Source organism: Rutilus rutilus, assembly GCF_951802725.1.
Source record: "Rutilus rutilus genome assembly, chromosome: 7".
Classification (NCBI taxonomy): domain Eukaryota; kingdom Metazoa; phylum Chordata; class Actinopteri; order Cypriniformes; family Leuciscidae; genus Rutilus; species Rutilus rutilus.
In genome coordinates, this window is record NC_140221.1 from 4,922,845 (window position 1) to 4,947,844 (window position 25,000).

General features: G+C 37.6%; 1 protein-coding gene across 5 annotated transcripts in view; it reads left to right on the forward strand.

The window, feature by feature from the left end:
- zbtb20 (zinc finger and BTB domain containing 20) overlaps positions 1 to 25,000 on the forward strand; it is a 68,387-nt gene that overhangs the window by 13,223 nt on the left and 30,164 nt on the right. The window contains exon 1 of one of the 5 annotated variants that reach the window (XM_084413479.1): positions 4,043 to 6,591. The exons of the other annotated variants lie outside the window; for them this stretch is intronic. The gene's annotated coding sequence lies outside the window, so the exon portion shown is untranslated. Of the gene's footprint in view, positions 1 to 4,042; positions 6,592 to 25,000 lie in introns of those variants that run through there. 5 annotated transcript variants of the gene reach the window in all.

The following is a 25,000-nucleotide window of genomic DNA, read 5'->3' on the forward strand; positions in this document are numbered from 1 at the left end:
CGCAAGCAGACCATCTACGCTACGGGACAAGCAGGATTCCACCATATCTTTATGTACACAATAATAATCTTTTACATTGTAATCCTTTTATTTTTAATATTTGGCATGTTTGTGTGCTGCTGCGTGTCCCTGTGTGTGTAGTAAAGAGTGTATGCACGTTGTGGACCCGCATATAGGCGCTTATTACCAATGCGCCCTTTAAATAACAAAAAAATAATAATACTGCGCCTTTGACTTTAGACCAGGTTTCTCTAAACCTGGTCTATTTCTGTTGCCTCAAAATAGCAATGCGCCAACAATGTGCCTGAACACACCTCGGTTTCAGACCAGCACGCCCATGGGCGCACAAATAGGCGCAAATGCATTTGCTATTTAAACAACGTGGCGCAGGATGTGAAAATGCTAATTGCGTCAGGCTGGAACTAGCAAAAAACATTGCATAGCATTGCGCCGGGTGCATGATAGGACCCAAGGAGTCCATATAATTCATAGATTCATGCACACCAAAGCCCCATGAACATTACAGAAAAAAACTTTTAGGGGTAGAGTTTGTGTGCAGTGCAAAAGCAAAGAGCTTGTTGACATTTTAGACAAGTCAAGTTGCAATACCGAACAGGACCACATGGAGATGCTTAAAAAATTTAGTGAAATGTGTCTGTGCCTAAATACAATGTGATCAGTGCGTTGAGAGCGCACATACATGGTTTGTTTGCTCATCAATATAACAGACTCACGCATGCTTACTGTACGACTCCTCCTGTACGTCACCGCAATCGTCTTTATCTTGATTGCAATCCTCATCCATCAAAACTTTACCAGCGAGACACTGGTTTGCTTTATCCAGCTGAGAAACGTAGTTTGCGCTCCATCTGGCCATACAGCGGTAGGATGTTTTGACATTCCGTTCAGTCTTTATTTCACACAGAGCGATGCGTGAGGGCTCGCACTCTTCAGAAACAATGACAGAAAATTACAGAGCTCGTGTTTTAAAGCGAAACACACACTGGAATGAATAATTCTCTGAAAACACAACATGAGTTTCTATTCTCTCTGACTTCTCTGACGTAATCAGCCTGGTTTTCTTTACATTATAGCACTGTTTGAATTAATTCATTAACTGGATTATTGGACTGAAAACTTTTCCAGAGTTTATCGGCTTAAATTGATCTGATTGCAAACAGAGAAGTGAAATCGGGTTAGAATAGAAATCCCCCCTACCAAGGTTACTTGCGATACTTGTGATAAACTCCCAACTTCTAAGATCATCTATCTACATGATGTAAGGTATGTTAATGACGCAATTTCACGTGCTTCGGTAATTTATTTGCATGAAATTATTTTTAATGCGTTAAGGATTTTAAAATAATTGCATGCGTTAATGTTGATATACATTACCATTAAGACTAAAGATTTTTCTAGATTTTCCATTTAAGCCTTTAGTCGTATAATCACACGTTTATATTCATTTAATTACTTAAATACTTGGGGGTGGAATATATGCCTCACGCACTGGCAAAAGTAAAGATTATGAATGTTTTGGAAAAAAATTGCAATGACACATTTTAATTGTTTATTAATAGTGTTTTCTGAGTCAGTGTCGGCTGACCCAGTTTGGAATGGCGTATTACTCTTTTCCGTATAACAAAAAATTTAGTATTTTAAGTTGAAAAAATGCAAGTGATTGTGCCGGCGCCTCTATGTTATCTAGTAAGTGCACTACACTTCAGCTTCCACATTCTGCTAAAACATTTGGATATGCACCTAATAATAGCGCACGTTTATCTAGGTTACCGTTAGAGAGAACGGCCATAAAAAGTTGCTACTTGCATGTTTCAAATGATAAGCCATATTTGAGGTCGCTGGATGAAAGGCAAACGTTTGGATTTCCTGCCTGACAAACTGTAATTACCACAAGGACCCACCGTTAACGATCGGTCCTAGACTGGGTGAACCCAGGCCGATTTGATTTCGCCCTGCAGCTCAGGCTGGAAACCTGTACATTCTTCAATCCTGCTTCCGTTACAAATCTGCGGAGACCAATCACAAACTGGCTTATCCACTTGGCGCGCTATTGGCGGGTTTAATCCAATCCAATTCCTTTTAACCTCTCGACGATGCTCAATGGCTTCTTTAGTTTAGCAAACAAATCGCTCGAGTGGGTGTAAATACCTCTAACTTTCATGTTTTATTTTGGACAACCTGCAAAAATCGCTGGATGCCATCGCTGCTTCTGCAAACCGCTGATCAATGCTCCAAACCAACACGTTTGTTGACTCGTTTCCTGCCTGGAGTTTTCGCTGCAAAGTACGTCACCCGGATCGCTGGTCTGATTGGTTGAAGGACTATCCAATTGCATACAGAGTCATTTGAACTATGCCCGTTGATCTTAAAAGATTGAGCTTGGTCTGGTGATAGCTAGTTTTCAGATCATCCTGTTTTCAGTTGATGAATGAATGTAACATTGTAGCGCGCATCCCATCCAATAAATCACAATGATCTTTGTGCTTTGTTACTATTGATATGAAACAAAGTCTCAGATTTCAAATTACGTCCATTTTTTTACGAAATTCAAAAACATAAATACCGTGTTGGCGCTGTGGCGTGAGATCGCTCTGGCTCAGCTCAAGAGCAGCAACACATGATCTTCTCTTCTGCCTTAATAATACCAGTTACCGCGCGAAATAAACATGAATGAGCATCTGAAAGTGTGTTAAAAGGTAGAGTACAGCTTATCGAAATCCGTATCATGTGACATGGAATCGCTCAATCAGTGTTTCAACCGTGGAAAGACGTCAGTAAAACAGTCATGTAACGTCACATTTACCTCAGAAAAACCATATCCAGTGACCATAAACTCGTTAGTCAGCTAGAAAAATTAACTCTAGAGAGGAGCATTTTGCTAAATATATGCACCATATTACATATTCATTATAATTTTTAATGTTCTTCAATTTTTAATAATGTTTGAATAAATCTGGCAGGTTTTTATGACAGCCACCATTTAAATGTTTATATTTCATATAACTTTATTATTATAAAAAGTGTAATTTAAGTGTTTGTATACAAATCAGTTAATTTTTACCATTTTACTCCCATAGTTTACAGCATTAGTTAAGAGATTTGTTTTCCTTGAGAAAATGTGCCATGTATTGTACCTGATATCCAAAATAATCAATATTGAATCGAATCGGAATCGTAATCGAATCGAATTGCTAGCTTGTGAATCGAAATCGAATCAAATTGTGAAATTTGTGTCAATGCCCAGCCCTACTAATTACTATTGGGAAGTTTTGACTTTGGTTATTCATTTTAAACCCTATATTACCTTCTTATGGCCAGATTTCCTAAATGGCAAATTAGAGTGAGACTGCAATCTCATAAAAGCACTGATGGGAGTGGAAAGTTCTGCGGCTGATCTACTGACAATGCACACATTAAGGAACACAGACGCAGCAGCTCATTTCTATTACGACCAACACAATCCGCCAAGAGCAGCGCAAATGGGAATGGGAATTTCAAGTGATGAAACCGGTGTTGCGACTGAACACAGTGTAACACCTGTAACACAGACTATCGTAGCAAGCCTACATACCACCAATCCTTACTGTATGCAATTGCCGATCATATTCGATAGTAGTCCTGACAGAAATACTAGTTAATTGACTGCAGCAACCCTTTGTAAATCATGTTGCTCATCCCATAAATTTTGCTTCTGAAAGAGAAACTCCAACAAATGCACATACGGTCAGCCACAAAAACAACTGTTCACCCTTTCAACGCTAATTTGTCTTTCCTGGCAGTAGTTTTTTTTTTTTTTTACCACCAAAAGAGGGTTTGCGCTGTTGCAAACTGTTAGTAACTCTGGCATGTACTGTTTATTTTTCAGTGCTTATTATTCAGGCTATTATAATTTTTTGTCATTATTTTCATAGCTCACTGCAGAGCCATAGGTGGAACATAAAGTCCAGCTCCCCCTCTTAAGTTGTAATTTGGGTGTAATGGGTGGAGCTAGAAGGTCCAACCACACCTTAACCCTACCCAGAACCCTATCCCTCCACCCGTTAGATCCACAGAGGTGGAGCTGGACATCATTTGGCTCTACCGTGAGCATGACTTGATATTAAGGGAATCAAGTAATGACATCTAGTGCACACACATGAACGATTAGTGGTTTGTGATCTCTAGTACAGGGGTGACCTCAAGAAAACTCTATTTCATGAACTGCCATTAAATGACTATGTTATTGGCATTGTTTTTTGAAGGCTGCATTTCCTTCAAGAGGGGTCTAATATATATTTATATATATTTTAAAACTGCAGTTCATCATGACCCCTTTAATGGTATAAATTAGGCTATTTATCTATTTTGTATGGAAGCTTGTTTCTGCCATGGAATAAAAAAAAATGGAAAAGGTCATTGTGACTTTTTATCTCACAATTCTGACTTTGTTTCTCACAATTGCGATTTTTTTGAGCTAATTGAAAAATTATCGTTCATTTTTTTTATTCTGTGGTGGAAACAAGCTTCACTAATTTTGGATCACCATACACTGATTGTTAGAAAATGTTGATTGCTGTTTGCTGTTGGTCTGTTATAACATCCAGAAGACAGATAAATATGGCGTCTGCTTAAATCTAAAGTGTAGAGTGTCACATGTCCTAAGCCCATAGTAATGAAGACCAGCTTTGGTGAACCAGGCTGAATTCAGAGTCCATTTTTGTAGGCTGAAGTGTATTTGCTGACTTTGCTCTGACTATCAAAAGGCAATTCAATTCTCAACAGTCGTACACAACTAAAAACAAGGCATCATTTTCAATCTAAACCTTCACATTCCCCATTGATGCCATGCAGAGAGGGTCTGGCGTTGCAGATCGGGAGTCGAGTGTGAACTGAAGCACTAGTGGGAGTATCGCCACTCTGATCTTTTTAAGGATTCTCATGACTTCCTGTTTCTATCGGCTATCCCCCTTTTGCTCATGATATGATTTTTTTTTTTTTTTTTCAGTTGCCTCGGACATCTGTACCAACATGATAAGACTGTAATTGTACCAATATCTGCTCCAGGGTTCGAATAATTTTAAAGACCGTCACATGAACAGTCAAATGGTCCATCTTGAAAATATCTTTGTGATATGTTTGGTTAAATAGGCGTAGAAAAATGCCTGTCACAGGGCTCTTTTTCTCTCCTTTTTTCCCCCTTTTACAATTTTACACCAGATATAATGCAACAGAACTGTAGTTAATAGAAGTGACTGAAGAGTTGCCTTTGAATTGGGAAAAAAAGCATAATGAGTGATATAAATTAACAGGGATTTACACTTTAATGAAGCGGGCAAATGGTATGGAATTATTTATTTATTATTTCCCAAGTGCGTGATGCTTGAGATGTTTATTCAAATGGATATTACAGTAAGTGTACTTAGATGTGTTATATGCATCATATTTCACTAAATCATGTCGTTAAAATCAAGATGCCAATATCACTAATATATAAGAAGGACCTATTGAATCAATTGTACAATATTGTTTACCGAAAAATGGGAACAATATGCAGAACGTCAGTACATTTCATATTGCGCACCAAAAAAAAAAAAAAGAGAAGCAAAACATAGGAGCTTGCACTTTGTACATTTTCAATATAATATATTTGCACACGTAATTCTCTACGTGCAGAGCTTAGTGGGAGCCTCATTTGAAAAGGAGCACTGAATCACAGCAAACATAGAAAAAACATCAACAGAGCAAGTTATGTCATCTACTGTATGTTCACGGTGTACTCTAGTGTTTATATAGGAATGATTTTTGAAATAAAGCAAAATTGATGCAAAACCTGCACTGGTTGGACCTTCAGAGACTCCCTATGGTGGTAATCACATGGATCCATGACATGTCTATATGCTGCTAATAAGTATTTATGGCATTTGATTGAATACCAGTACCTAGTAAGCCAATTAGCAGTAGTTTGCACAAAAGCAGGAGAAATGTTCTTTTTAATAAGCTGTGACTCAGAAGTGCCATTTACCTTTTGCAATATTCAGAAACAAAAATGTCAATGAATTAAAAACACAATTTTTGGACTTAAAAAAAAAAAACATCCATATTTAGTTTCACCAAAAGTAGAGTAAAAATTAGAAGCATCTAAAGTCTGCATGATGACAACTACGCCTATATTATAATACAGAGGAGTATGACTTTGACAACAAAACAAGACAAAGAGCTTCAGATAAAGCAGGAACATGCGTAACTTTACGATTAGATGGCAATAGGCCATAAACACACAATTTAAGCTTCTCTCCGGAAGACTTTCTTGGCACTTTGCCCAAAGAGCGTGAGGTCGTTTCAGGTCAGGCCTGGTGTGTTGTTGTAAAGGAATCGCAGAGCATTCGACTCTCTGTATTTCACTTCCTTGTTTTTCACGTGCCGGAATCACATTTGAGAAATCAGACACTGAGAAGACGGCAAAGCGGTGGAAGGTTGAAGAGTGTGTCAAAAAACAATTGTAGGTTTTCATGTAAATCAGCAAACAGATTTTGTGCATCTGAAATGCACAAGGAGTCGCCGAGCACGCTCACTGGGGATCAGTCTGAACAGGTCAGGATGTTTAACATGGGTTGTTGTTGTTGTTTTTTCGCCACGTATGGTTACAGCGTTATTTGTGTGCTTTAGAAACGATTGATATTCTTGTTTTAAAGGTCTAATCGTGTAGGAATTCTGCTTCTGACGGTTTGCATTTGAATGGTTTAAATACTTTCAGCTTGGTGTAAAAGCAAAAGACTTTCTCCTCAAACAATCACAGACTGTTTTAAAAAAAAATGTAAAAAATTGCTCCATTAATGTGCATCCTGTACTCAATTTGTTGCGCGTTAAAAGGGTTCCAATAGCAGTTGCTCTACATTTAGTGAAGCCACCTATTCAACTCAAAATGAACGCTTGCTAAATAAATAAATGATGAATGCCGCCAAGAGGACGGCACATATCTTGTCATCTCATTCGGCGACTGGTAACAGTCCGTTGTTTTAGCTTGCTGAGGAATGTTTGTATTGCACAAAATCATGAACAAAAAAGAAACGGAAAAAAAAGAAAGAAAAGACAAAAGTGATATTTTATTCATTAGGACTGTCTGTCTTTGTGTATTCTCATGCAGTCTGGTCTGCATTTATATGCTAACATAATTTACTCCTCTAACCTAAGGCAGAGTTTACCATCACCACGACAGACCTCAACAGAGTGTGTGTGCAGCCAGTGTTACTAATATCTCATGATGAATGTGTGTGTGTTGATTTCAGATTTACTAAGAAACATGAGGAGCCATTTCAAAATGTAGAGACCTAAAGGATATAAAAAAAAAAAAAAAAATTATGTAAATGTCACCTCTTCGTAAAAGCAAATATAATACATGAACAAAACAATATTTCTTAATGTATGTAGTTATTGTTTTTCCACAAACGGCAACAGCATTTCGCTTTTTACAACTGATGCGCTGTGTAGGTGTTTTTAATGCAAACCTGCCTGTAGGGTTCACACAACTGGAGCAATGGTAATTAAATCCTGAGATTGATTGATCATTTAGTTGTTCTTTTATCAAGGATGTTTTCATAGCATATCATTGTCTATTTTAAACGGCGAGCAAATCGAGTTTTACAGGGTAAAAATGTTACCTTTACAACATCTTGACGCCCGGGGCAGTGCCTGATTTACCCCTAAAAGGTGCATATTAATACCTTATCCTGTAATATGTACCTTTAAGGTACTAATATGTTCCTTTTAGGGGGAAATGAAGTACAAAGATGTCTCTTTAAGGGCACTGCCTAAGCTGCTGTACCCATAAAGGTCCCATTTTTGCACATTTGTGTGTAATGTTGACTAGATTAACAGCATGGATGCTTAGGGAAGGATGGAGAATGAATTGGAAAGCTGGTTGAAAATCTGCTGTGTGATTACACTTACAGGTGCTTGCATTAACCCTGTAAAACAATAGTGTTTGACCTTAATACTGATAATTAAAGATCAGATTGAATGATGGCCAGGATAATGCCTTTATATAGACTCCAGATGTGTTTCCAGTGAAAGTGCTTCTGTTTTTTTTTTTTGCCTAATATTTTCATTTCAAATTATATTGTCAAAAAATGATTCAAATTTCACAAGTTCTCAGTGTTTGGTATGTCCTCCTTGCGCTTTAATGGCAGCATCCACTCAAGCAATCGTGTAAAATAATTACGGGCCAGATTTACTAAACAGGGCAAATGAGCGTGAGAGCGCAATATCAAAAAAGCGGCGACGGGAGTGGAAAGTCCTGCGCGTGATCTACTAATGACGCAAGTTAAAGAGCACAGACGCAGCCGGATCATTTCTATAATGACCAGCGCAATCTACCGAGAGCAGTGCGAATTAGCGTCTGGTTTAAGACATGCTTTTTTGGGGGGTAAATAATGGTACGAATACCAGTAAATTGACTCGCGCAAACATTAGCAAATCGTGTTGCGTGACTCATTTAAATACTCTCCTCCCGTACATTTTACATCTGAAAGGGAAACTCCTACAAATGCATATGCAATAAGTCCAACCACAAAATTAACCCTGTTCACGCCAATTTTTCAGCGCGTGTCTTTAGTAAATCCTGACCGTAGTTTTTAACGCCAAAAGAGAGTTTGCACTGGAGCGAGCTTTTAGTAAATCTGGCCCTAAATGTCATAATGTGTCTTAGGTTTTTTTCCACAATCCCATTACTGTTTGTTTTTTAGGTTGAGATAAGATTATCGTTTTGGTCCGGCAGAGATCTGAACCCCACTGTATGCAGTACAATTCAATGACAGCAATTAAGAGCTAATAGCTACATTTGCATAAGCACTTATTTTTTTTTATAGTATTTACTCACAATAAGCAAACCTATTGGCTTGACACTCATATCTGACTCAATCATCTGATTGATCGATCTAATAATAATCAGCATCTGCATTTAGTAGATTTCCTTTATTGAGAAAACAACATTTTGGGGAATATCGATGTTGTAGGTTGCAGTGTTCATGTTTGCAGTAAGGACGTTTTTATGATTTTGAACTTGGCCAAAACCTACAAGCAAAGGAAAAAGTATATCACACAGAGCCTCAGTGATTCATTGGATCTGAATTATTCTTGCCCATAAATCTAGACAAGATAGACACTGCCAGTTTCAATATCTTGCCCTGTTCCTTTCTTGCTTCCGTTCCTTTCTAAGTTATTTTTTGTGGTTTTCAAACATACTTTCACCGCGAGTAATACGGTACTCTGACACTTGTGATGCAGACTATTAACACCTACAAACAAACCGTAGACACCAAATAGCACTTAGTATTTGAAAAGGAAAGCAGGTCAGCGTATACCATTCGGCATCATTAATATATTTATGTTGGTTTAATGTACGAATATAGTTCGGTACCGTTGTAAATAAATTCTCAGCACCACCTCTCACTCTTATTGTTTCTGCTGTGTGCCATTAAAGACCAGGCTCAGAGGCAAAGGACAATGTGTGAATGCCGAGCATTGTAAGTCGCATTTGCATATTTGAGATTTATATTATTCAGATGCTTGACATCCTTTCCCAGAAACCCCCCCTCCCTCCTTCCCTCTGCCCGACACCCCACCCTCACCTTTTTCTTGCCTTGCCTCTCTCTTTGTTTTCCCCCCTCTCCCCCCATCCCTGATAAAAATGATTTCCAGTCACCACACTGCATGCTTTATGAGATGGCCGCCTCATTAAAAAGCGTCTCTGATTAACCTGAATTTCGGCTCCTTTCTTACTTTTTCTCCCTGCCTGTCCGTCATCTGCGTTATTATTCTTTTCTTTGGTCTCAGTCACCCTGTGCTCTTTGTCGCGGCAGCAGGGCACAGCCGTCCGAGCGTCTTCCAGACAAACTGACCTCTAGGGACGTATTGACAGTTTGTGTTACTGAGTGACAGAGAGCCAGCGGAGTGACAATGACAGAACGCACGGAAAACGCTTCCTGTAGTCTCTCAGCAGTTTCTTTTTTGCAATAAATCTCCGAGAAGATTCCCTTCTAAGATTAGAGATTTTTTGGGAGAGGGAAAACAAGGGCTGTGAAAAGGGGGGGGGGTGCTTATGGTGGAGTTTTTTTCTGGAAAAAGGGGGTGGGGAGGGATCTAATTAATTTTGAAGGATCATCGGCCCCTTTCGTCCGAGGCAGGGCGGGAGACGGAGGGGTGAGCGAGTGGGTGGAGCGAGTCTGAGCGAGAGAATAAGTGAGACAGGGGAAGGCGGGGGGACAGACAGACCCCTGGACTGATTAGGATTCTGGGCAGGTAGCAGGCGGCTGCTGTGCACCCACTGTGGGCCAGGCGAGAAGGAGGGGAATGGCTGCCCACCCGCCCATGTGTGTGTGTGTGTGTGTGTGTGTGTGTGATCTCTGGGAGCAATTCTTGACGTTCAGGGTTCCTTGCACTTTTGTTACCTAATTTCACCTCAGATCACTCCAAAGGCTTGTAATATTTCTGACAATGTTTACCAGAGAAACTACTAAACTAATCTCAGATCACGAGTATGTCCCGAAGTTACAGAAATTATGTCATTGCATAGTGCATTGCATACTCTTAGACAGAAAGGGTTCAGCGAGGTTCTGTATAGAACACAAGGGTCCTTGACTCAATTTTATAGAACACTTTGCCACAAAGGTTCTTTATAAGGAGAAATGTCTAAATCAGTGCATGATTCGTTCATGTTTAATGGGTCATTTCAAATTTCCTAGCGATATCATGTTTTCGAGCTGTTTCATTAATAAAATGTAACTCTTTCCCCACAAGCGTTTAAAAAAAAGTTGCCAGTCACCACCAGTATTTTTTTTTGGCCCCAGAATATTTTGTTGTATGAATATCTGAACATGCAATATTCAGATATATATATCAAAAAGAAGAACAAGACCCTCTGCTTTTAAACAACAACAATACAAAAACAACGTTTTATTCTAGCTTAATGCATTCTTTTTTATTAACACCTGAATGTGGGCAAGTTTCTTAAAAAAAGCGACATTTTGAGCATAAAGCTGACAAAATAGTGTTTTTGGCAAAGACTACTGTATGTCCAGATCGGATTCAGAACGATGATCAAAACACAGATGGAGTGGATCGAGTCTAAGGTCCTGCACCTCGTCCTGGGTTGAAATTTCATTCGGTAACATCAGGTAGTTTTGATTTATATGCTGTTTAATTTTGATACGTACATACGACATCGCTTGTGACAAATGAGACAATCGAGTCGGTCAAACTACTCTATTGTTTTGTATATATCTAAATATTTTGCTATACCCTTGTAAAAAAAGACTTTTAAAAAGAGTACTTATAAAAGGATATATTTAAGTGCGAACTGAATGTAATGTTTTCAGACACTCAGACACTGCATGTTAATTGTAATTAAATGAAAATGTATTATAGTTTAAATTAGCATTAAATTCAATTAGCTTTTTTGACCCCACTTATAGTATGAATAAAGTACACGTAATTAAAAAAATCTTCTATTGTTTTTGAAATATGGTTAAAGTGTACATCCGAATGTACTGACAAGCATGTGATCTCTATTGACACTTGTATGTTATGTATTTAAATATATTTGTAATTACACATTTGTAATGATGAAGTTGCTATTTAGTACATTTTAACCTTAAATGCAAAAGTAAAATTGAATAACACATTGCAATCAAGTACATGCACTCATCAAAATAAGTGTAATTCTGTAAAGCACGACAAAAAAAGTACAACAATGATTTAAAGGCACAGGCTTTTGAAAGATTTTTGCATTAAAATGTCCAAAACCCACCAGCACAGTGTTAAATATTTTGTTCAATTGTGTGCTTACATTATCCCAAATGTTTCCTACAATGTTTAAATCCAGAGACATTCGCAGTTATAACCATTGTAACGGGCCGTGTCATGACGTCAAATCCACGTTTCCCTCGATTTCCGTTTCTACTTCTGAAAAAGTCATGGAAACACCAAAGATGATTTCATATATGATGTGCTATTAGACAGATGAGCAACTGTTTGGATACCTTTATCAACAGAAAACGAATCATTGATATATAGCTCAACACAGTTAGTCTTGTTGTTTGAATCTCATGTGTTCTTGATTCACTGCGAGTAACATGAATGCCTCAGAGGCAACACTATTTTGTTAAGTGGCTAACATGGTGTAATCAGAAAGAGCTTTATTTGTAGGAACAGCAATACAGCATTTTCTCCACTACAATATACAAATTAGTCATCTCATTTTTTCTTTTAGACTAGTCATAGCTTCAGATACATAAAAATGTAGATTGGTATAATTTGAATCTGAAAAGTAAGAGTGATTACCTCTTGGCAAACTGCTAGTGGGTCAGACCATAGACTGTAAAAAAGATGGATGACGCACATGCACTCTCTTCCATTGTAGAAAAGTGAAGCCGCTGTCATGACAAATCGGGTCCTCCCTCGAAATCGGGTCTCCCCAAACAGTCAGTTAAGGATTATCCTTAATATATACAAATTATATTAATTTAAAATACACATAGCTTACAATATAATGCGTATGAAAACACATTAGTGCTTAATAAAACCAATTGAATGGAATTTCTTACATTTGATTAACTATTAATTATTATTAGTGAATAATTGAACATCATTAATTTGTTTAACTTATAAATGAAATATTTGGACATTTAACACATAATTACATTAAGGGCCCTGTCTTACACCCGGCGCAATGCAGTGCCAAGCACGACGCAAGTGTTTTTTGCTAGTTCCAGCCTGACGCAGTTATCATTTTCACGTCCTGCGCCACGTTGTTTAAATAGCAAATGCACTTGCGCCTATTTATGCGCTCATGGGTGTGCTTGTCTGAAAACGAGGTGTGTTCAGGAGCATTGTTGGGCGTTGCTATTTGAGGCAACTGAAATAAACTGAGCCATTGGCCGACTGAAACCTGGTCTAAAGTCAATGGCGCAGTATTTTTTTTGTTATTTAAAGAGCGAGTTAATAATTTGCGCCTATAGGCCGGTCCACAACACGCATACACTCTTTATTAAACACACAGGGACGTACAGCAGCACACAAACATGCCAAATATTAAAAATAAAAGGATTACAATGTAAAAGATTATTATTGCGTACATAAAGATATGGTGGAATCCGGCTTGTCCCGTAGATGGTCTGCTTGCGTGCTTTAACCTCGCGCACGAGCAGATCCGTTTGCGCTCAGAAGAGAGGGAGATATATGTAATGGGAGATGAGACTCTGATTGGTTTAATGCACGTAAATCCCCAAACACACCTATTACTCATTATGAGAATCGGGACAACCCTTTTAGACCATGCGCCGGGCGCGCCGACCATTTTTCGCGTCGTTAAACTAGCAAAAGTGGATTTGGAGCTGTGCGCTTTAGACCATGCGCTTAAATCGTTAAAATAGGGCTCTAAAGATGATTGAGTATATATGTAGGGTATAAATGCAAATTTGTGAATAAACTAAGCTATCAGGCTGATCGTTTATCTGTATGCTATGCTAGTATATAAGCTAACTAATACAGACATAAATGGTCGTTATAATGTAATTGAAACGGCATTTACCATAACATGATTTTGGAGGAATAGTAATCAGGCGCTAAAGAGAGTACATTTGAACAAATGTGATCGCTTGGGGTCCTAAAGGAGACCCGATTTCGGGGTGGACCCAATTTGTCACTACACCGCCAATGTCCCAATATGCCTCTGACATCTTGCACTGATTTGGGACCTGAGTCTCCACAGCAGTGAACTCGGGACCCGAGTCTGCGCAATAGTGAGTGTGAAGTGGAGCCACGGTAACACTCCCGCAGAATCGGTTAGTACAGTTCACCGCTGAACATCTCATTATGTCGGTGTGAAATAAACAGTTATGGAAATGTAGAAGTTAAAGTTAAAGCACCAGAAAAAAGTCTGTTGGTGCCTCAGTGACAACTTCGCTCAGAGAAGCTGTCAATCATGACGTCAAACACCCGTTTTTATAGCATCAAATAACGAAGAACATCTGAACTTATATCAGCGTGATTAAAAAGACCTAAAATGACAGAAACCATCTTTGGGAAAAACATTTATTTGGAGTGCAATTTGATTGTTTAGTTTCTCTCACGTCCCATTCGATTACATGGACCTATAGACCTATACTGGGACCAGCCTGGGGACGATCGAAACGTTTTGGCCTCACTTCTCAGGACATGTGTGGCACACTGACACATGTCTGTTATCAGTGTCAAAATGTTTATCATAAACTAGCGCTAAGACCAAGAATCTGCCCTACCTACATTTATGATCAGGAGCCGCTACTCGTTTTAGATGTAAATAATTTAATAATTAATTACAGCTGTTAAATGTGTAAATACATTCAGGTATTTTTTTTTTTTTAATTATATGTACAATGTAAAAACATGTACATAATAAGTGAATTGTATGTATCAAATGATTAATTTAAATGTTAGTACATAGTAGTTAAAGACACTTTATATAAAGTGTGACAAGATTACAATCTGCACTGAAACATAGTCGTGAAAGTGTAACTCTGTACTTACACTTAAGTGGCCTTTTATTTAATTTATATTATATTACCTGCAAGTCGTTTTTTAAATATGTTTTTAAGATATGAAGTACACTAGAAGTGCACATTCAGTGCAATTAAGCACACTTCTTTTTCACAAGGGTAAACTTACAAAAATATGAATAAAATAATGTTGTATTTTTTATACTCGATGACTATAAATGACTAATTTTATATTGTACTGTTGTTTTTTAATCGATTATGTCCTTCACAGTACTTCATGAGATAAGTAGTTAATTCCCCAATAAAATAAAGTATGCAGTCTTGTCTTTTGTTCTGATTTTCACGTAATGTTGTGATTCATTTCAGAGCCGGCTGGTTTGGTTCAAGGCTTAGGACACTTTTCTGAAGAATTATTTAGAAATCCATAAAAAAATACTTGCAAAATCAAGGCCACCAAAAAAGTGGGTTGCCACTTAGTATGTAATGTTATGCTTGACGAAATATATGAAATATTCGAGAGGCTAATGGAGTGTTTTGTGAAGCTTTCATGTCTGTTACATCTAATGTGCTCCTAAAAAGCTTTTGAAAGATCTTCATACTATGCGCCCTAATGAGCTCCTTTTATTAAAGTCTCTCTGCACACATGTGTTTGCGTGTTTATCAGGAAACGTTTACCTCCTCTGCCCGTATCAATATGCATGAAGTATTCATTGTTGTCTGTACTGTTTGTCATGCTGCATGGTATAGACAAAGCACCTTCTCTTTTTGTTTACACCGAGAACATGGCTTTGATCATGGCCTCTGTTCTCTGCCATTTATATTCATATGCATATATTCTGGCAGCGTGGATGGTGATCAAAAGGATGTGCACACAATATATGCAGTACAGTATGCATCGTGGACTACATTAGCGTTAATTCATCACCATCTGAGGCCTTGTTACCGTGCTGTTGTTAATTAATGAGTATTCTGATGGTGATATGATATGGATAACAACATTACAGCTACAGTGTCTATAAAATAACACATGGCAAAGCATGACTATGAAACTTTGGTGTGCAAATGGTATCATGCATCACATATAGCATGAGCATGAATGATTGTGCAGCTTATTAAGGAGATGAGAGGTACTTAATGTGATTGGTCTTGTGAAAAAGAACTGTGTTTAATTATATTGAATGTACTTGTTCTTCAAGTCTTATTAGTATTTTGTTTTAAAAATGGACTTGCATTTACTATGATATTAATCAAATAAAAGGCCACTTAATGGTAGTGCTACACCATGCATACTTCTGTCATTTGTCCATGCCTGTTTATGTCATATCCTTAAATAAAGAAAAGAGTGCAGTGGAAGGTAGTAGCACGAAGCCACAAAAATTGAACCTGAAACTTGGAGTTTGCAAGCAAAAAATGGAAAGTGACAATATCTGTAATAAAGCACGAATCAACATAGTTTGCATCGATTATAGGATCACAAAACAATGTTTATGTTGGTAACAATGCCAGTCTCTAAACCAGTCTATTTCCCTAAATATAGCCTAGGCTTTATAATAGAGTTTTTTATCGTTTTATTTATTATCTGGTAACATTATTTTAAAACAATTGTTTAAAAAAAGTCAAAAGAACAGCGGCATGTAAGCCACTACCTGCTCAAAAGACATTTTTCAGATATTTGCCTTTCTTTTATTATTGGAGGAGTTTTGATGTTGTTGCACTGATGAGGCAAGTTAACATTTTAAGTTATGTTTTTTAAAATCTTGTGCCATGCTTTAAAGAAGTACACTTAGCACATGCAAAGTACATGATTATAATTTAACTGTAGTGTGTTATTCAGTACTATTTTAAAGGTAATAATTATTTAAAAAATGTACTTTATAATTTCAAATGCATCACAATAAATATATTTAAATACATGACAGAAGTTTCATTAGAAATTACATTAAAGTATATAGTTTACCATAAATGCTTGCCATTACAACTGAAGTAATAATGAAATGAAATGAAATATAAAGATGTACTTAAGTCCTACTAGGGGTAAAATCGGTAAAAAGTTATAGCTAATTGTATTTAATGTAAATGCAAACTATAATATTTTACATTTAATTGCAATTAACACGCAATCAAGTGTCTGAAACCATTACATTCAGTTCACACTTTAGTATATTCCTTTGGAGTACATATTATTTCTGTAATAAACACGTTCGTTTTAAAAGTATGCTAAAGTGTAGTTCTTGGGGAATCCCATCTGAGCCCTATTAAACCAGAATATCATATAGACTTTTAGGTAGGCTCTTTTGGCAGCAAGCAAATACCTGAAAACGCACTATAGTAGCAACCCGAAAGCTACGTGCTAAAAGCTATTCTGCACAAGCAAACAACACTTACATTTTTCTTCAGAAAATGTAGAAATATAATCTGACAAGTGAGCTATTTTTAGACTCAAGGTGCGTCCCAATCTGCGTACTTATGCACTATTCTATGCCGTTTTTTTTGGGTTTAAATCAGGGCTATTCAACTGGCGGCCCGCCAATCATCTCCAGCCGCCCCGCCGGCACCACCCTCCCCCTTCCTCTTTTCCTGGCGGTGCGGCTGATTTAGTTTGATACTCGCTCCGATTGACCTGAGAAACGTTTTACGTGCGAATATTTCAGCAGTTATTATATGTGTCCCGTATTTCTGTCGACTGAATACCAATCATTCGTGAATGAATCATTCTTTTGGTTCGATTCTTTCTAAACGTGCTTGCATAACGGTCTAAAACTATTCTGATTCATTCGGACCGCTCCGTCACTGAATCATCTGAAGCGGTTTCTCGGTCAGGACAGTAACAACAAGTCGCGCTGTTTTCAGTTGTTTCAACACGGCCCAACACAGAGTTGCGTTTACTCTCGGTCCCAGATACTAATATTAAACAGAGTTGCGACAACCAGTGGGAAGCGTTTCAATTCGACAGACACCTCTCTGTTACAAACCACATATCACTCGATGATTTAACTAGTATTAAATCGGATGAAACAGCATCAACATTCCCAACAAGACTGATGAGGAAAGCAGGAGAAACGTTGTGTCATGAGCGAAATTAGAAGACTTTAAATCCCCTAATCACCCTTACAAACATTTACCATGAATGTACTGTAGTACTTTACCATGGGTTGGGCAGAAATGTGCAATATTTATATTGAATACTATGTTATAGTGATTTATATTGCATTAGATTTATTAGGTGGGTAGAGGAATATATAATTATGAAATTATGTCAGTTTCTTTGTAAAGGTGCGTATAGTTTTTAACCTGTGTTTGGCCATTTTTTATACAGTGGGAGTGAGTAGCCTGTGGTTATCAAGTCTCACTGTCAGAATATTTTCATTTGAGCATAACAATTATTTCTCACCAATAGCTATGAGTTTGTATAATTGTACACAGTTGTAAATGATCAAGTTTTTATTGATCATGCTTTTATATATCTGCATACTGTTGGGTACCACATTTCCAAGTAAATACCATACTTTTTTAGGTTTATACTTTAACTTATTTATTGAAACTGTTATGTTTCAATGAATAAGCTAAACCCCCAAAACCAACCCACCGGCTCACCTCAACTTTTCCATTTGATAATCCGGCCCTCGGATGAAGCTAGTTGAATAGCCCTGGTTTAAATAGTATAGTGTGTTGACACGAAAAATTCCCAAAAGTGTGGAATGTTGGAAACTTCATGCACTAATGTCTGATTGAAGTAAAAACGCATTTGTTCATCCATGACGCTGAAGGATTGCACTAAGCAGGTGTGGCGTAACGACTGATCAGAGAGAGATCCCAACCGGAAACCACCAGCCGGCTTCACGTTAATATCAGGTTGATCTACAATGCCTATTAAAATTAGTGTCTATCAAATTAGTGTCTTTTAAAATCAGCATCTGCCCTGGAATGATGGTGGATGGATTGGGGTCACTGTCATTAGTACTTGATGTTTTGTCAAACAAGCTGCTGGACAGATCATCCAATATATTTAAAGCAGCCTGTTTATATTAATATTTATTAACTGATATTTTACAGTGAACATTAAGTGGCGATCCAATATCAAACACAATATCAAAATTGCTAATTGGTTTATTATCATAAACTGCTCTGGCTGACAGTAAAAAAACATTTTTTTTATTTGACAGACAAAATTTGACTTCTAAATGTCTAAATTTGTATGGTTTCATGCAATGTGTTGTTATGGTTTTGTATCTACATATTTATTTATGCTTCAAGTGAACTCATATTTAAGGAATATTCTTGGTTTACTACAAGTCCAATCGACAAATGTTTATTTCCACAAAAATCCATTTTGACTGATGATTGTGGAATGACCGGAAAAATGAAGAGAACAACTTTACAGCATTATAATTAATGTAATGCTTTTATTAAACTATTAGCTTCACATTTCTGCTTTTAAATCCTCCCAAAAAAAAATGGCCCCATTCACTTTATTCTTAAGTGCCTCATCATAATCTTGAAAAAAATTGTTGTGTGTGTGTGTGCTGTACTTGATATGTATTGAGCCTACAATACTCTTTAATGTAGTCTTTTTACCTTGCATGGTGGTTTACACAATGACCCCGTGTTGGGTTCTGCCTAACATCTCTAGCTTCTGCCAGGTAGCTGATCAATTTGCATCAAAATTTGCGACACAGATCTGAACGGATACACATCCTCGCGACAACAAACGTTTTTGCCTTCCTTTTAAAAGTCTGCTTATTTTGCTATCTTGACTGCTCAGTTCTAAGATTACTTGGATTTTAATATTATTGGTGTTGTCGTATAGCATTGTGTTTGTTTCCTGCTGCCGTGACCCTATCGAAATAAACCGTCAACACATTTTTGAGTCGTGACCAACCACTGCCACAGAGCACCCGCAAACAATAAAATTACTCATCTGCTGATTTACATGCATTGAGACGTTTGGTAAGTTTAGCATTGAGACATTTTGTAAGTTGTAACTTGTATTAAATGTTTAGTCATAACAGGTCATAGCCATCCATTGCCCAAATTTTTTGCCAATTCGGGTGGGAAAAATACACCATGTTCACTCATAGCATAGCAAACCATATAATGGATGACCCATTAACCCTTCTTTTTTACTTAAAGGTACACTATGTAAGTTTTGCGGAAGAACATTGTAGCCGGAGTTACTTCTCTCTGTTTGAATGTTACACAACAGTATTCCTTTAATGTCTCTTGATTTCTAGTGGTGTATTAAGCTTGAGTGTGATGATGTATCACTGCATGAATGGTTAATGCAAGTCGTATCTGGCCTATATTATAGACTTCTGGAGTTTATGGGCATTTTGTAATGTAATCTTACACAATGCCTGTGCCATTGCTGCAATATGGGGTGGATTATTTTTGTGGTTGTATAATGCAAGGGCACAAACTCCAGTCAAACTCATGCCAAGCATAGGCTGGTATTCACAGGTGTAACGTATCAGAAATAATAACCTTGTTAATCAGAGCACAAGGGAGTGAGTGACTGATACTGTATCTCTGAGAAAGTAAAAAATGCACAGTAATGAGATAAATCTGTGAGTTTCGGAAACGCAAAGTGATAAGACTCATAAACATCAAGGTCGGTGGAGCTTTGATCCGTTTAAGACTTTTTAGTGAGCATTCTTTAGTCCAGTGTATGAATATATTTGCATGTTACATAGAGATCTAATATACTGAAATTGTGACCCTGGACCACAAAACGAGTCACATGGGTAATTTTTTTGAAATTGAGATTTATAATAATAATAAATAAGCTTTCCATTGACGTATGGTTTGTTAGGATAGGACAATATTTGGTTGAGATACAGCTATTTGAAAATCGGAAATCTCAGGGTGCAAAAAAATTGAAACATTGAGAAAATCGCCTTTAAAGTTGTCCATTTATGTTGGCGATTGTGCTTCATTCACTCACAAAAATAAATGTTTTATATATTTACGGTAGGAAATGTACAAAATATCTTCATGGAACATGATCTTTACTTGATATCCTAATGATTTTTTGGCATAAAAGCAAAATCGATAATTTTGACCCATACAATGTATTGTTGGCTATTGCCACAAATATACCCGTGCGACTTGTGACCGGTTTGGTGGTCCAGGGTCACAATTTGTGTTGATTTCTGAGTGATTTTGCTGTAGTGTGATTCTGTCATTGTAATTTTAGCATGCAGACAGTCTAGGTCAGTGGGATTCAAATGACGGACTGCGTTTCCAGTTCCATCCGGACCACGGGGTGTAATTGCACCATTTTACCGTTTCTACAGTTTAAAGTGAGCAGCGTGTCAAAACACCGGATCGGCTCACACCACAGGTGTTCAGGGTCACTTACCGTAATGATCTTTCGCCGTTACGTCCTCTAATATTTATATCTATAGAGCCAAACGCGCTTCATTCAAGCCCTTTCCGCTCAGTGCGTTGCGTCTCTCTCGCTAAAGACGTAAAGCGGCAGCAGACGACGCGGTTATTTTTACAACAGTAGCAGAAACGGTGAGCAACAAAATAGAAACTTCTGCTAAACGAGAATGCATACAAATCTGTCATACAGATGCCATTTAACTAAACCAAGTTAACATATTCTTTTTCTTTTATTACGGCTCCCCTGATGGAAATGTATAACAGTTCCAAAAAAGTATTGTCCTCCGCTGGGAAGGAAATATAGTGACCGGATCTCTTGGAACTTTAATTGAATACCCCTTGTCTAGTTTGTCTTAAGAGAGGTTCATATGGCAGTGATTCCCCGAGACAGAGTGACCAGACATCATTTATTTTCAGTGACAGCTGGTGATTTCTGGTGATGCGAGCAGCTGAAGTTGAGCAGAGCAATGCTTTAATGCTGTAGAATAAAACAGAATGCAGTGATGCACATGAATAGTTTTTTACTTACTATCACAGCAATGCAAGAGTGCACACTAACAAATTTCAGTGTCTCATGAGTGTGATAATGTCAGCTATAGAGAATGCAACACATACCTGCGTCACATCATGAATTGCCGTCTGACACATTTCAAAAGTGCAACAAAACACAAATGTGAGCTTGGTTATGTAAGAGTTTGCGTGCATGTGCTTGCGTTAAGTATGGGCTTTAATATAAGATGCATTTGAAATTGTTGTATGCGGCACAGCTTGTCACTGAACTATGTGCATGTTTAATTCAACGACTGATGTCCAGTTATCATGGGGAGAAAAATGATTTTGTATTTTAAAAACAAGGGAAAAAAAAGGAAAATGTGTAAAAAAAGTGACTAATATATCTTCTGGTTCATTTGTCACACTGAAAAGGGAAGGTTAAGTGAAGTGCACTGAATTGTGGGATACAGTATTAAATTAGCGTGCTCTTTTGTTTTAGCACAGTATACATAATGATACGTACAGCATTTAAGACAAGCGTATCCCATTGATTTATAAATAGATTAAAAACTAGTTTTACAGGTTTTAAATGCTTTGGAATTCTAGTGAAGAAAATGTAAAAAAAAAAAAAAAACATTGTCTGAGATTTCTCAGTATTGGTGCAGAGCGTAATTGATCTTAATCACATTTCTTCACTCTGTCTTACATTCAAACAAGTAGCCTATAGGACAAATTCTGCTTATCTGTAATGTGATTAGCGAGCGAGTTTGGCGAGTAAGGGGGAGGTTTGGCACCTGGCATGTGTTGACGGTTACTGGTTACTCTCCACACAGACACACAGCTAGCAGGCAAATATGGTGTGGTCTGGCTCTGGCATAGAGAACAACTTGTACATTCCAGCTTGAATGGTTATCACAGAACAAGGCTTATGACAATGTATCGCCTTTCATCTTGAACCTTTTTTTTCAACATCGCCATTTTGCATTTTTGCTCATATATATTTCCACACATATGCACACAGTATACATACTGACCAAACAAAAAGAGAGAACATTTTTTCTAATGGGCGCATGAAAAATGTAAGAGATTTTGAGAATTCAAAGACTGCATTGTTTGTTGAAAGGTTATCTGGGAAATTCAGTGTTGCATCTCTGAAGAAATTTTTATTTATTTTTTAATTGCATGCATCTGTGCTGTCTGCTTGAGGCGCGCAAATAAAATGGAAAATATGCATGGGTAAATAAAACTAGTATTTGAAGAAACAAACATCAGCCTTTTCAACAAATATCAACAAGGACAATGTGAAATATTAGAAGAAAACAGAGATGGGTAATTATACTTAAAATGACTGTACACAGACTGTCATGTCTGATTTCTCCCTGGCAACAAATTCGGCTTGTAACGTGTTGGAAATTGTTGTTTTTTTTCACGAGCTGTTCAATTATAAGCTATCCGTCAGAATAACGTGAAGTTTGATTAAAGCAGTAAGCAGATCCACTTAAACTGGAATAACATCTAAACTAATAATTGTGTGTACATGTTTTTAAATTGTACTTATATTTTAAAATACCTGCATGTAATATTACTGTTGACCCACCTTAAGCCCAAAGTATAGTTTCCACTCGAATATCGAATATATATTGGACACAAGTAGGACCCAAAGCCACATGTTCCCTATGCTTAAGTGTTCATCAAAAGAATAGTGAAAATGTAATTATTTACTCATTCCTAACCCATAAGCTATCATTGTTTTGTGGAATACGGCAAGAGACTTTTTGAAGACTCTTCCATGCCACGGCAGAGACTAAGTGTTGTAAAAGTTGTCCGTATGACTTGGTGCTAAATTAAAAATCTTCCGAAGCCATGTGATAGGTTTTTGTGAGGAACAGGCCAGCTAAACTGCTGTTTCAGACAGTCATTATATGGAAAAGAGCTGCATGTGGGTTCTTATAAATGTCTCCTTTTGGGTTCCATAAAAAAATACAAATGCTGTGAATATGCACACACAGTATGCATGCTTTCTAAATGTGTTCTTGCATTTAAAAACCCCATGAAATCAAAATCAAGGTCTGTATTAGCTTCGAGCAATCATATGTTAGTGCACTCCAAAAACTTTTACGCATTTTAAATGTACAGGACTCATCTTGTTCGCAGGGGCATAGACAAACTGTAAGTACAATCAAGTGCACTCCCCCCCCCCCCCATAATACCACCTGTGACTGACTAGCAATAGCAGGTAACAAATGAACTTCTTTGACTGTTTAAATAAAGCACAATGCTATGGCGTGAGATGCAAAAAAAAACCTGCTAGACATGACGGCAGTGACTAAAGCCATCTGTAACGTTACCGCAGACCTTCAGAAAGTGTTTCTTCTTTCTTTTTTAAAAAGAGTTATAGTGATATTAACTAACGCGTCATAGTATGCCACACTGCTTGTCATACGATCTCATTATATGTGTAATGCCATATATGATTAATTTAGCGATTTAGCATTTTGTGTAAAACTATCCAAAAAGCAAAAAAAAGTTTTTATTCTTTTAATAAAAGTGTGCTCTTTAATTGATGTGCATATGGCACATCACTTAAAAAAATAGCGCAGGTGTGCAATGCAAGAATGTAGGCTGTTTATGGTTGCCAAGCAACCCAGCAACTTGCTGCATTAATATAACATTTGATTGATGTGTGGTGTGGTCACAGGTGTGCGAATATTACAACGGCTTTTGAGTGTGGCTCATCCGGAGTCGGCTCTATTTAATCACATGTTCAACCCTGGCATCTATAAGATGCTTGTGCTTTCAATGATAAAATGATTGTCTTTCGTCATCCCGGTGAATGCTGAGGATATTACAGAAAGATTAAACAGAAAAGGAGAGAGAGTTTGTGTGGATAGTCACACGGTGGATGCTGGATTCATTGGCAGGGCCAGAACATGGGCATGACACACAGGTCTAGAGTCTCAGGCTAACCACTTCACTGCATGATGAGGAATGAGAGAGGGAAAGGGAAAGAGTTTGGGGAAGGTAAAAGGTCATCACTTCTTTTACTTACAAATGAAATGCTGCGATCTGACCGTGTCACACTGTGCCTGTCCTCTTCCTCATTTTGAATGTGCCTTTCCAAATAAATGGAAATGTATATTAAGCTCTTCTTGTGTAAGAGCAAGGCCTGTGAAGTGCTTAAAGTCTGTGTTTGATACTTTGTAATCATCCGTTTTTGTGTCACCAACCAAAACAAGAACTTGAAGTCGGCACGAAACACAAGTTGCGATCGACTTTTCTTCCCTATTATGACGGATATCTGAGTGAAACAGCTTCTCGAAAAAAGACAAAATGTAGAGCGGCACTTGGTTTTGTTCGTGGGGAATTGTTTGGATGGTTGTGGTTTGCTATTGGTGGATCTCATGTGAGTGACAGGTCGTCCCGCCCTCACGCCAGTAAACACATCATCAGAGAAGAGACTTCACCGCAAGAGGGAGGGGGGGGGGGGGGGGGATTTCGATTAAATACTGTATTACAAGGGCACATTAATAAACAAAAAAAGAAAATCATGTGCACGAATAAATTATTTATAATAAATGCTACAAATTCCATAA